Source organism: Salvelinus sp. IW2-2015, linkage group LG15 (genome assembly GCF_002910315.2).
Source record: "Salvelinus sp. IW2-2015 linkage group LG15, ASM291031v2, whole genome shotgun sequence".
NCBI lineage: Eukaryota > Metazoa > Chordata > Actinopteri > Salmoniformes > Salmonidae > Salvelinus > Salvelinus sp. IW2-2015.
The window spans coordinates 50,791,499-50,805,400 of record NC_036855.1 but is presented as its reverse complement, the minus strand read 5'-3'; the positions used below and the strand labels follow the sequence as shown (position 1 = coordinate 50,805,400).

Below are 13,902 nucleotides of genomic sequence, written 5' to 3'. Positions count from 1 at the left end.
GAAACGATGTCAGTGGGAATGCCATGCAGCCGAAACACATGGGATACCAGCAGATCCGCAGTCTCCCTGGAGGATGGAAGCTTGGAGAGGGGAATGAAGTGAGCCGCMTTGGAAAATCTCGATAATGGTGAGGATGACTYAYTTACCGTTAGATGGGGGAAGGCCAGTGACGAAGCCCAGAGCTATGTGTGACCAGGGCGACTGGGTATGGGAAGAGGGCGAAGCAGACCGGAAGTGGGTTTGGTGGAGGTTTTGTTCCGGGTATAGACCGAGCAGGCTGAGACGAACACCCGGACATCTCTCTCCATAGTGGGCCACCAAAAGCACTGACGCAGGAAGGAGACAGCCGGTTCATACCAGGGTGACAGGTGAGGTGAGTAGAATGGGCCCACTGAAGAACTTCAGAGCAAACTGAATCTGGAACAAACAGAGCCTTTCTAGGACCGTTACCTGGATCAGGCTGGTTCTGRTGAGCCTGGCGAGTACAGGACTCYATCTCTCAGGAGACAGCGGCAACGATGTAGGTGGATGGRATAATGGTTTCTGGCTCGGAACCTGTGTTGTCGGCGGTGAATTGACGGGAGAGGGCGTCAGGCTTGGTGTTCTTAGATCCGGGGTGATAAGTGAGTGTSAAGTTGAATCTCCCAAAGAATAATGCCCACCTGGCCTGCCGGTAGTTCAGACGTTTGGCGATCTGGCTGTAGAACAAGTTTTTGTGGTCCGTCCACACAATGAAGGGGAGAACCGAGCCCTCCAACCAGTGACACCATTCCTCAAGAGCTAGCTTCACTGCCAGAAGTTCCCAGTTAGCAATGTCGAAATTTCTTTCTGRAGGTGAGAGCTTGCGGGAAAAGAAAGCACGTGGGTGGAGCTTCTGATCAGAGGGGGAATGTTGAGACAGAACAGCACCTACCCCGATGTCGGAGCCGTCCACCTCAATGACAAACTGGATTTCTGGGTCTAGCTGGGTGAGGATCGGAGTGGAAGTGAAGCGGTGCTTGAGTTCCCAGAATGCTGCCTCTGCCTCAGGGGTCCAGTGGAATGGAGTGGAGGTGGAGGTGAGAGTTGTGAGAGAGGCTGCCAAACGGCTGTAGTTACGGGTGAAACGTCTGTAAAAATTGCCAAACCCCAGGAAACGCTCTAGCTGCTTCAGATTCGAGGGCACAGGCCACTCTGTGACTGCCCTGACCTTGGCAGGGTCCATCCGTAACTGTCCTTGTGCAATAATGTAACTTATTGCACAACTTGACGAAAGTGTTGCTGGTGAGCCTCCAGGTCCTTAAAAAAATAAGAATGTCATCCACATAGACAAAAACGAAGCGTCTAATCACATCCCTCAGYACGTCATTAACCAGGCTCTGGAAAACGGCAGGAGCGTTAGTGAGACCAAACGGCATGACCAAATACTCAAAGTCTCCAAGTGGTGTGTTGAACGCCATTTTCCACTCGTACCCCTCTCTGATGAGGACAAGGTGGTAGGCATTCCGGAGGTCGAGTTTAGTGAACACCGTGGCACTATGGAGGGTGGCAAAAGCAGAACTGATGAGTGGCAAGGGATACTTGTTCCTAACAGTGATACCATTCAACCCACGMAAGTCTATGCACGGCCTCAGTGACACATCCTTTTTCTTGACAAAGTAAAAAACAACCCCTACCGGAGAGGAAGAAGGCCTGACATGTCCTGCAGCCAGGGAATCCTGGATGTACCCGTCCATAGCCTCTTGCTTGGGGCGAGAGAGGTTATACAACCGGCTACAGGGAAGAGCTCCAGGCTGGAGGTCAATAGCGCAGTCGTACGGCCGATGAGGCTGCAGCGACAGAGCGTGGTGCTTGCTGAACACAGGAGCTAGATCATGATACTCAAGAYGAACTGATGACAAGTCTGGAGGTTCTGGAATGGACTGGGGCACAGACAAGGCAGAGGCAAGGGCAGACTGTAGACAATTAGAGAGACAAAATGAACTCCAAGTGGTTACCCTTCCAGCGGTCCAGTCGATCTGTGGATTGTGCAGCTTTAACCAAGGATGGCCAAGAACCAGGGGAGAGCAAAGGCAGTCGATTATGTGGAGACTTATCCTTTCCTGGTGATTCCCAGAGAGACGCAGGATGACAGGCACGGTTCTCTCACTGACACCGGCGAGGAGCTGTCCATTGAGAGCGTTGGCATCGAGGGGTGAATRGAGTGGAACAGTGTCCAGACCCAACTGGGTAACAACACCTCGGTCCAGGAAACACTAGTCGGCACCCGAGTCGATGAGGGCAGGTAGAGGAAAAGCCTGACTTTGCCATACAAGAGTGCTGTCTAGCAAGGGTCTGGGGGGAGATGGACTGGCGCTTTGACTCAACAGTATATCCCCTACAACTGCCGAGCCACCCCCTTTAGCTGGCCACAGTGAACAAGTGGAGACAAAGTGACCAACCTGGCCACAGTATAGGCAGCTCCTAGTGCTGATTCGCRGCTGCCTCTCCTCAGGAGAGAAAACGYGCCTGGTCCAGCCGTGTGGGTTCGGGTTCGGCCATCTCTCTCCGACGCTCATGGAGACGGTTGTCGATGCGGATGGCAATAGAGAAACCAACTCATCCCTGGAAACCAACTCATCCTTGATGGTCTCGGTGAGAGCGTTCTGGAATGCTCCCTGAAGGGCCTCCTCATTCCAGCTGCTCTCAGCGGCGAGGGTGCGAAACTCGCCACAACGCATCACCGGGGGCAAACTACCTGCCCTCCTTGACACCTACAGCACCCGATGTCACAGGAAGGCCAAAAAGATAATCAAGGACAACAACCACCCGAGCCACTGCCTGTTCACACCGCTACGATCCAGAAGGCGAGGTCAMTACAGGTGCATCAAAGCTGGGACCGAGAGACTGAAAAACAGGTTCTATCTCAAGGCCATCAGACTGCTAAACAGCAATCACTAACTCAGAGGMGCTGCTGCCTACATTGACACCCAATCACTGGCCACTTTAATAAATGGATCACTAGTCACTTTAAACAATGTCACTGTAAATAATGCCACTTTAATAATGATTTAACATACTCACTTACTTATCCTCTATTTTGTATTTACTATGTTCTATTCACACTTGTCTATGCCGCTCTGTCATTGCTCATCCAATATATTTATATGTACATATTCGCATTCCCCCTTTAGTTATGTGTTGTTTATGGTGTTGTTGTGGAATTGTTAGATTACTAGTTAGACTATTACTTTGCACTGTATCGGAATCTAGAGGATCTAAGCATTAGCTCTACAGCCTTGACATAGATCTGTACTAACCGTGTGTATGGACCAATACAATTTGTTTGACTTTCAAAGTTGAGAGACGGGCCCACTGGCAAGCCACTAACGTCGTCGCTTACATTTCTCTGTATTTGTCGCACAGGTTCAGTGTGCTATTGCGATCTCTTACCGCCTACTCCTCTGTCTCTCCTAAAATATGACATTGCTTTCTAGGCTAAGCGCCGGCTGTAAACATTTCTCTAAGAGAGAATCCTTGAGAGGTATAGCAAGGGGACACTTGGAGGATAGTCGCCTAAACTTATGATATGTTTACGAATTTTAGCTTAGGTTTGGCAAGGTGTTGCTTAACGGTTAGCTAGGCTTAAGGTTAGGGGTTAGGTTAAGGTCAGGTATTCTAGTTTTAGGAGTTTAGGTTAACTTCTATGCTGGCTAATCCCATTAACGGGGTGGATATGACAACAGCCAGTAAAGTGCAGGTCGCGCCAACAGTTCAACAACTAGAAAATCTCATAAATTTAAAATTCTCAACATTACATGTCGATTTTATACCAATTTTAAAGTAATTTGTTGTTAATCCACCATAAGTGTCCGATTTTCAAATAGGCTTTTCAGCGAAAGCGACCACAATACGATTATGTTCGGCTCACTGAAATCACAGACAAACACAGTTTTAAGACAGTGTAAAGCCATGCATAATAGATCGATAAAATGAATCACTACTTTTGATTGATTTCATCAGATTGACGATCATTGACTTCATGTTTAGCAATACATATATGTTTTGTTTATAAGGTTAATATTTATATCCAAAAGCCTCCGTTTACATTGGCCATGTTCAGAAATGTCCTATCGGAAATTGCGAGAGCCAGTGCAAATAACATAAATTACTCATCATAAACTTTGATGAAAGATACATTTTTACATAGAGTTAAAGATAACTTGTTCTTAATGCAACCGCTGTGTCAGATTTCAAAAAGCTTTACGTCAAAACAATATTCAATAATTCAAGTTATCTGCTAAGTGTTCAGTTACCCGCCAAATTGTGCAGTCAACAAAACTCATAAAAAGCATTATAAATCTCCACTTACCTTTGCTGATCTTTGTCGGAATGCACTCCCAGGACTCCCACTTCCACAAGAAATGTTTGTTTTGTTCGGTAATGTCCATCATTTATGTCCAAATAGCTATTTTTGTTAGCGTGTTTGGTAAACAAATCCAACGTCAGGAAGCACGTTCACTAAAAGCTGACGAAATGTCAAAAAGTTCCGTAACAGTCAGTAGAAACATGTCAAACGATGTATTGAATCAATCTTTAGAACGTTTTTAACATAAATCTTGAATAACGTTCCAACCGGAGAATTACATTGACTTCAGATGAGCGATGGAACAGAGCTCCCTCTCATGTGAACGCACATGGTCAGAGCATGGTCAGGTCATGGCAGACCTGACTAATTCCCCTCTCATTCGCCCCCCCCCTTCACAGTAGAGGCATCAGACACGGTTCTACAGACTGTTGACATCTAGTGGAAGCCGTAGGAAGTGCAAACTCATCCATATCTCGCTGTGAATTCAATAGGATCTTGGTTGAAAATCGACCAGCCTCAGAATTCCTACTTCCTGTTTGGATTTTTTCTCAGGTTTTTGCCTGCCATATGAGTTCTGTTATACTCACAGACATCYTTCAAACAGTTTTAGAAACTTCAGAGTGTTTTCTATCCAATACGAATAATAATATGCATATATTAGCAACTGGGACTGAGGAGCAGGCAGTTTACTATGGGCACCTCTGGGCACCTTTCATCCAAGCTACTCAATACTGSCRCTGCAGCCATAAGAAGTTAAAGGGTTAAGGTTAGGGTTGGGGGAAGGGTTAGCTAAAAGGGTTAAGGTTGGGGTTAGGGGAAGYGTTAGCTAACATGATTAGTAGTTCCAAAGTAGCTAAAAAGTAGTAAGTAGTTAAAACATTTCCTAAAATGCTAAAGTTGTCCGTGATGAGATTCGAACTCGCAACCTTTGGATTGCTAGAAGTTCGCGTTATACCATATGTCCTATGTAACCATACCAAACGTAACATGTCATAGTAAATGGAGTGTCTCCGGRTTACGTACAGAATAATACGAAATGTTCTGAGACCAGGTTGGGAGGTAGGCTAACTCAAGGCTGAGGGAGTTTGTTCCCATAAAGGCATCATGAATCGAGCTGTATGGCCAGTCTTACTACGTTGAATCGACCTAATCATTCAAATTGCACTATACTTTCTCCTAAATCCATCTCTAGTTTCACATGCAGTGTCTCTCTCATCTTCTCTGGAGAAAGCTTTGAGAAAATGAAAAAACTATTTCATTTAAGCATTTCCCAACCCTTGCTACCATGGCATTTTTTAACCCCTGGTTGCATTGCTGATTCAGTACCTAAGTATATTGTTTTACCAGTCTTTGAACCTGATTTKAYTTTTTWWTTTTWTWTTTTTRRCCCCGTTCAAATATTTTTTATTGAACACACACAAGAATGGTGTATAGGTATAAAAGTGAAGTATGCAATTCTTATCTAAACTTKAAAGAGCAGACAGAAACAACAKGACCCAGAGTTCTAGGTACAAAACAAATAATACAAAACAAGACATACAGAACAAGMACAGGTAGAAAGAAAGAGGGTAGATGTCACCCCCCCGTATCCCTTCCAACTGCTCAGGTGCCGGGGCAAGCACATGCTGCCCAAATGTAGATTAAAATATTACAATTGAGAGTGCGTTAAAATGTACAAATTCACAGCACCAACTGGTCCAAGTAAGAGAGGAAAGGCTGCCAGATTTGATCAAATGTTGATAATTTATTGTTCAGAATATATCTAATTCTTTCTAAATGTACAGTGTTTGCCATTTTGCTGAGCCATACTTTGGTAGAGGGAGCTTCCCTCCTTTTCCAAAACAACAAGATTAATTTTTTTYCCGAAATGAGACCGTAAGAGATTAGTTGTTTTTGGGGGTTCGTTAATCCGTTTAGGGAATCAGACACTCCCAGGATTATCAGAAGCGGGTCTGGGTCTATTGAAGTCTCCAGAGCTTCAGAGAGGATCCTAAAAATTCCACACCAATAACCATACAAGCTAGAGCATAGGGCAAAGCAGTGAAGTAGTGTACCCTGCGCAGCCTGACATGTATCACACATAGGGGATGTATCAGGAAATATCCTATGCAGTTTAGTTTTGGAATAGTGTAATCTGTGTAATACCTTGAATTGTATGAGACGATGTCTGGAGTTAATGGAGTAGGTGTGGATATACTCCAAGCTATCTTCCCAGTCTGCCACAGAAATGTCAGTCCCTAGTTCTTCCTCCCATTTTGCCTTAATGGCATCTGTAGAAGGTATGCTAACAGATTGAAAAGCGTCATATAGACGAGATATAAGTTTGTGTGAGGTGAGGCATATTTTTATGCATCCGTCAAACACGGAAGGTTTAGCATTCCCAAATGCCGGGAGGTGTTTTCTAACATAGTCTCTAATTTGTAGGTATCTGAAAAAGTGACTTCTGGGATTATACGTTTCCCTCAGCAACTCAAAGGAGGCAAAGGTCCTTTCTATATATAGATCCCCTATGGTATTTATCCCTCGCGCTCCCCATCGCTCAAAGGTGTTATTAAGGTTAGAGGGGGCAAAGGAGGGATTCCTCGCAACAGGGAGCATGAATGATATTGGTCTAAGATCAAAGTGGACTTTAATTTGCTTCCAGATTCGGACTGTGCTATGTATAATAGGATTGTTACTATAAAGTGACATCTCCAGATTGACAGGCGACAAAWWKACAGCACCAATAGAGAAGGGGTGACACTCCTCACGCTCCATACTAAGCCAGCTGGGTGACGGACGTGCGTCATCCAGCAAAAACGTAACAGCGCGGAGGTTTGCGGCCCAATAGTAAAATATACAATTTGGGAGAGACAATCCTCCTTCCATCTTGGATTTACAGAGGTGTTTTTTACCTATCRTGTGTGTTTTATAATCCCAGATGAAWGGATTGATCTGATTTCAGTTMRACATCTGAAATGCAACACATCTAGGTGTTGCTCAGTTCCAGGGAGCACAATTTCTATTTCTGACGGAAAGTCAAGATTACATTTTTAATTGAACAACTGTCGGCACAGATGATTCACAGTTGTATCCTCTCAGCAGGTGACACTTTAATTGAGAAAGTAATTGACTGAATGTGGTGTCTGTCTGATCGCCAATGCACAACTCTGTGGGCGTAATTACTGTCTGTCGTTTCTCCCTTCCTCTGAAAGATAAACCTGGAAAACCACTCAAATTCTGATTTGACTCTCAAAAGTACTTTAATTAAGTCAGTATTAAGGCACTGATGGTAAACTGTTGATTTATTTACTGCCACACTGTGCAGGTAATGTAACTCTGAATTATAACTCAATACTTTATCATTTRTAATTTTGAGGAAATTCTTTGGGAATATAGTGCATTTTTTATTGTTTTTGGGTGTAGATCAGCTTTAATATTGCAGATAGATTGTAGCTTCCATCAATGTAATTGTCTGCATAATTTGTAATCCCCCATATATATATCTTTTTTTACAAACAGTGCCTTGCAAAAGTATTCACCCCCTTGGCATTTCCCCTATTTTGTTGCATTACAACCTGTAATTTAAATAGATTTTTATTTGGATTTCATGTAATGGACATACACAAAATAGTCCAAATAGGTAAAGTGAAATTTAAAAAATAACTTGTTTTAAAAAATCAAAAAAATAATAATAATGGTAAAGTGGTGCGTGCATATCTATTCACCCCCTTTGCCAATTACCTTCAGAAGTCACATAATTAGTTAAATAAAGTCCACCTGTGTGCAATCTAAGTGTCACATGATCTGGCACATGATCTCAGTAGATATACACCTGTTCTGAAAGGCCCCAGAGTCTGCAACACCGCTAAGCAAGGGGCACTACCAAGCAAGCGGCACCATGAAGACCAAGGAGCTCTCCAAACAGGTCAGGGACAAAGTTGTGGAGAAGTACAGATCGGGGTTGGGTTATAAAAAAATATCAGAAACTGAACATCCCACGGTGCACCATTAAATCCATTATTAAAAAAATTGAAAGAATATGGCACCTCAACAAACCTGCCAAGAGAGGGCCGCCCACCAAAACTCACGGACCAGGCAAGGAGGGCATTAATCAGAGGCAACAAAGAGACCAAAGATAACCCTGAAGGAGCTGCAAAGCTCSACAGCAGAGATTGGAGTATCTGTCCATAGGACCACTTTAAGTCGTACACACAATACCCCATAATAATTTAAACAGAAATACCTTATTTACATAAATATTCAGACCCTTTGCTATGAGACTCGAAATTGAGCTCAGGTGCTCAGGTGAATTTATGGTAGAGCGGCCAGACGGAAGCCACTGCTCAGTAAAAGGCACATGCCAGCCCGCTTACTCCCTTAGCCCTTACTCAGCCTAGAGGTGTGTTTTGGGTCATTGTCCTGTTGAAAAACAAATGATAGTATCATGTTTCAGGAGAAGACCCAGATGCAGACAGTGTCGAAGTAACAGAAGTTTATTAATAGAACATGGGTCAGGCAAAATGACAGGTCAAGGGCAGGTGCAGAACAGCAGGCAGGCTCAGGGTCAGGGCAGGCAGAAATGGTCAAAACCGGGAAAAATAGAAAACAGGAAATAGAAAAAGACAGATACAAGGGGYAAAACGCTGGTAGGCTTGACGAACAAAACAAACTGGCAACAGACAAACAGAGAACACAGTTTTAAATACACTGGGTATAATGGGGAAGATGGACGACACCTGGAAAGGGGTGGAGACAAGCACAAAGACAGGTGAAACAGATCAGGGTGTGACAGATAGTCCCACTAAGCGCAAATCAGATGGTATGGCGTATCGCTACAGAATGCTGTGGTAGCCATGCTGGTTAAGTGTGCCTTGAATTCTAAATAAATCACAGACAGTGTCACCAGCAAAGCACCCCAAACACCATCACACCTCCTCCTCCATGCTTCACGGTGGGTTTGTAACATGCAGAGGTCATCGGGTCACCCACTGTGCGTATCACAAAGACACATCTAAAATTCYGACTCATCAGACCAAATGACAGATTTCCACCATTCTAATGTCCATTGCTCGTGTTTCTTGGCCCAAGCAAGTCTCTTCTTATTATTGGTGTCKTTTAGTCGTGGTTTCTTTGCAGCAATTTGACCATGAAGGCCTGATTCACGCTGTCTTCTCTGAACAGTTGATGTTGAGATARGTCTGTTACTTGAACTCTGTGAAGCATTTATTTGGGCTGCAATCTGAGACTGGTAACTCAGATGAACTTATCCTCTGCAGCAGAGGTAACGCTGGGTCTTCCTTTCCTGTGGCATTCCTTATGAGAGCCAGTTTCATCAAAGCACTTGATTCTTTTTGCGACTGCACTTGAAGAAACTTTCAAAGTCCTTGAAATGTTCCGCATTGACTGACCTTCATGTCTTAAAGTAATGATGGACTGTTGTTTCTCTTTGCTTATTTGAGCTGTTCTTGCCATAATATGGACTTGGTCTTTTACCAAATAGGGCTATGTTCTGTATACCACCCCTACCTTGTCACAAGACAACTGATTGGCTCAAACGCATTAAGATGAAACGAAATTCCACAATTAACTTTTAACAAGGCACACCTGTTAATTGAAATGCATTCCAGACGACTACCTTATGAAGTTGGTGGAGAGAATGCCAAGAGTGTGCAATGCTGTCATCAAGGGAAAGAGTGGCTGCTTTGAAGAATCTTCAATATATAATCTATTTTGATTTGTTTAAAACTTTTTTGGTTACTACGTGATTCCATATGTGTTATTTCATAGTTTTGATGTCTTCACTATTATTTTACAATGTAGAAAATAGTAAAAAATAAGGAAAACCCTTGAATGAGTAGGTGTGTCCAAACATTTGACTGGTACTGTATATACGTATAAAATACATATATAAATACACATCTTTTAAATATATATTTTCCTTTATTATTTTCCACTAACCCTACCACCCCTCCCCTAATTGGAGTAAACTAAAACAATTTAGTACATGTTATAACATGTTATTTAACAATGAGAGGACTGTAGAATTACTTTGGCTGTTTGATTCACAAAGTAAACTATGCTATTTTTAAGTATAGTAATGAATTATTGGATGTTTTACAAACTTACTTCTGTTAAATAAGAATCGTCTGACAATTACAAGTATTGCATAGGAGTGCTRGGAAAAGAGCTTTGGTTTCTCGGAAAGTGTAATCCTACATTAAAGGCACAGTGCAGTCAAAATTCAGTTGTCCCCGTGTTTTATATTCTATTGTACAACAGCCGATGAAACTAAAAGTCTGAAAACAATGTAGCAGTGTTATTTCATGATAGTTGCTAGTTGAAAATACAATCTACTGTCACGGCAGTCTAAGTCGTCCTCCTCCTCAGACGAGGAGAGGCGAGAAGGATCTGAGGACCAATGTGCAGCGTGGTAATTTTCCATGATTTAATTAACACAAAACAAGACACTATACAAAATGACAAAACAAACTAACCGTCACAGTCCTATCTGGTGCAGACAAAACACAGAGACAGGAAACAACCACCCACAATCCCCAACACAAAACAAGCCACCTATATATGATTCTCAATCAGGGACAACGATTGACAGCTGCCTCTGATTGAGAACCATATTAGGCTGGACACAGAAACAGACGAACTAGACACACAACATAGAATTCCCACCCAGCTCACGTCCTGACCAACACTAAACAAGCAAAACACATAAGAACTCTGGTCAGGACGTTACATCTACACAGAACCTTCTAATCAGCAGGTTTGCATGGGTTGGAGTTTTGCCTTTCCATGGTGACATCACCATGCGATAAATTGGTTAATTGACCAATATCAAAGAGAGTTTCAAACTCTCTGCAAATAACAGTTTGTTGTTATTTTTCCCCTCTCCACTCAGACCACTCACAGGCAGTCCGAGCAAAATCCACTTGACAAATAGTTTTTGCTATTTTTGCCCATTTGAATAGAAATCTATTGCAGCAAGGTACTTAATTGTTACGCAGAAATGATTTTATATGAATATAACAACGTCTGCATTGGGCCTTTAATTAGCATTTATGCTTGTTGGTTATTCAGTCATTCAGGAGACTAAGAGGGGTCCAAGAGTATAATTAGAACAAGATGCGTGGTAAGGGGAGAGCGGACAAACATGAAAGCTTTGGCCAATTAATGAGATTGTACTTAGCACTCTGTCTCCACCGGACATGTTGACCAGGGATCTCTAGCTACTTGATTTGGACATCATTTGGTTTTGAGTTCCAGGCAGACACCACCTGATTGAATTTTCTATTGATTCTGCTGCAGCTGAGAAGGTCAGACTATTCATATTCCTGGACTTAGTGAAGTTGACCTTCAGGGGAACTCTCCAACAGGCCGCGCAGGATTGATTTAAAACATATTATTGCTTGTTTGATCTCCAGGTGTCCTTTTCGAATGTGACATGAAATATTATTCCCTTTCGCCCATTGCGTAGCACGTGTATTACACATCCCTAAATGATCCTGCTCGAATGTGCAGACTGTGATCCTGAAGGTCGCCAAAGGTTGGCACCCGAATTGTACGGTTCAATCTCGCTCGTATCGTCACAACATCTCGAGTCTTCCTGACTCAGTCTGAGGTGCAGTAATGGAACTGTGCTTAAGTGTTGCCAATGTCCTCAGCCAATTTCTGAGTTATAGATCCTTGCGATCTCACAATTCTTCTTGTACAGTGATGGATTACATGTGAAATCCCGACCGTTACTTTTTCATCAAACAGCAAGCAGGAGAAATGGCCCAGCTTACCCTGCGAGCTACTAAAAATCTGTCACCATTGCAAGGTTAATGGCGAATCACTTTGAGGGATTTTGGAGTTAGGGCATGGGATTCATGCAGCGTCACACCAGCTGTGATGGACGATTACTGTCTAGAGACAACAAACGTTAAAGGCCGAGGTTCCAGCAAAAAATCACACAGATTCAGCTCATGAGGCCTTGATCTGTGTGGGCATCAGTGTCAATCCGTGTGAGCTTTTCAAAGATCAAACTATCTCTAGGCTTCATTTAGCTGAAGGCCCTCGGGTACGTTTTGTCATTGTGATCCATTTTAACCAGCGCTAGACGTCCCCCAAACAGTACTCAGTATTCACACATTTGGGGTTGAGTTCAGCAAAAGCAATGGTCAATCTTAACTTTCAGAGGTAATGTCGGAAATCATTCAGCAATTTCCTGGCGGGAATAGGTGGATGGATGTAAAACCTTGGTTTCAGTGGCGTTGAAAGATTGGGTTTGGATAAATAGATACGTTGTACAGTAGATGTGGAGATGACCTCTCGTTGACCAATCAGAATGTGGTCATTGGCTGAATGTGTGGGTGTGCTATGCTGTGTGTTTACCATCTTTGGCAAATCGTACATTGACTGTACACAACCAACTGTGATAAATTGAGGGTTTACACATATGTTTCTCCTACTCGATTGTGGATTGTTCGGTGGTTCCTTCACTGGCATTATAATAACCAGGAACAATGGAAACATACGTCTTAACTACAGCATCGTTGCAGTAAATTAGCATGTTCAATTATCAAAACATTCATTCATACTGGGCTGTGTTTTCTACTTTTCTACTTGTATTGCAACAGAAGTTATTTTACAGCAAATGCACCCGCCCCCCCATTTTAGTTTGAGCCATCTGTGCCTCGGGGTTCCCAGCCATCATTATTTCTGCTATAATTTTAGACATGAGTGTAATGTATTCAATGTTTGGGACTGTGCAWTTTATTCTTCCTTCTCTGTCTCTCTCTCCTCCCCCAGAGGAGGCAGTTAACATAGCACAGGTAGTGCTCATCTATGAGACATGGCAGTTTGAGGAAGAGACTCAATGTCAAAGACGATTCTGTTCCTGGTGCTTGTCCTCAAAGGAGAAAGCCAGACACATTGAGCTTAAAATAGGGTTGTCTAAGCATGAAGAGCATCCTCAATGCGAGTTTGGGCAAAGCGTCTTGACTCACATGCTGTGCAGTTTTACATAATATGTTTAGCTTAGAGCTACTGGTGGAGGGTGACGGGGTCTGAAATTCACAATGTACCCTCTCACCAGTCACCCCATAAGGAGGTGATCCTTGTGTCACTCAGCTCTCTGATGTTCACCTAGCCCCCCACCACACAGACACACACAAACACGTACGTACGCACACACACGTCACTTCTTATTAGAGGCTGCCCATTGGTCTGGGTCTCGGGGAAAAGCCACCCAACATTCCATTTTGAGAGCTCACACCAGACAGTAAATCGTCAATGTCAGGAGAAGAGCACTCAGGAGCAGCGTTGATGAGTGTGCCCCAGACAGTCTCCCCCTGTGCACTGCAGTCAGTCCGCCCCTCTGCTGCAATGCTATGACAACAACYCCGGCCTATTTGGATTGGCAGACAGCGCCTGTATAATTACACGTTGTTATATCACTTCTTTGTCTAAAGCCTCATCTCTTAAACAATGCCCTACAGCAGCGTTTCTCAAACTCGGTCCTGGGGACCCCAAATGGTGCAGGTTTATTTTTTTTGCCCTAGCACTACACAGCTGATTCAAAGAATCAACTAATCATCCAG

The 13,902-nt window shown here is 43.3% G+C and overlaps 1 protein-coding gene across 2 annotated transcripts in view; it reads left to right on the top strand.

Moving 5' to 3' along the window:
* Positions 1-13,902, top strand: part of LOC111974094 (leucine zipper protein 2-like) — a 185,317-nt gene that overhangs the window by 63,311 nt on the left and 108,104 nt on the right. The window lies entirely within an intron of this gene.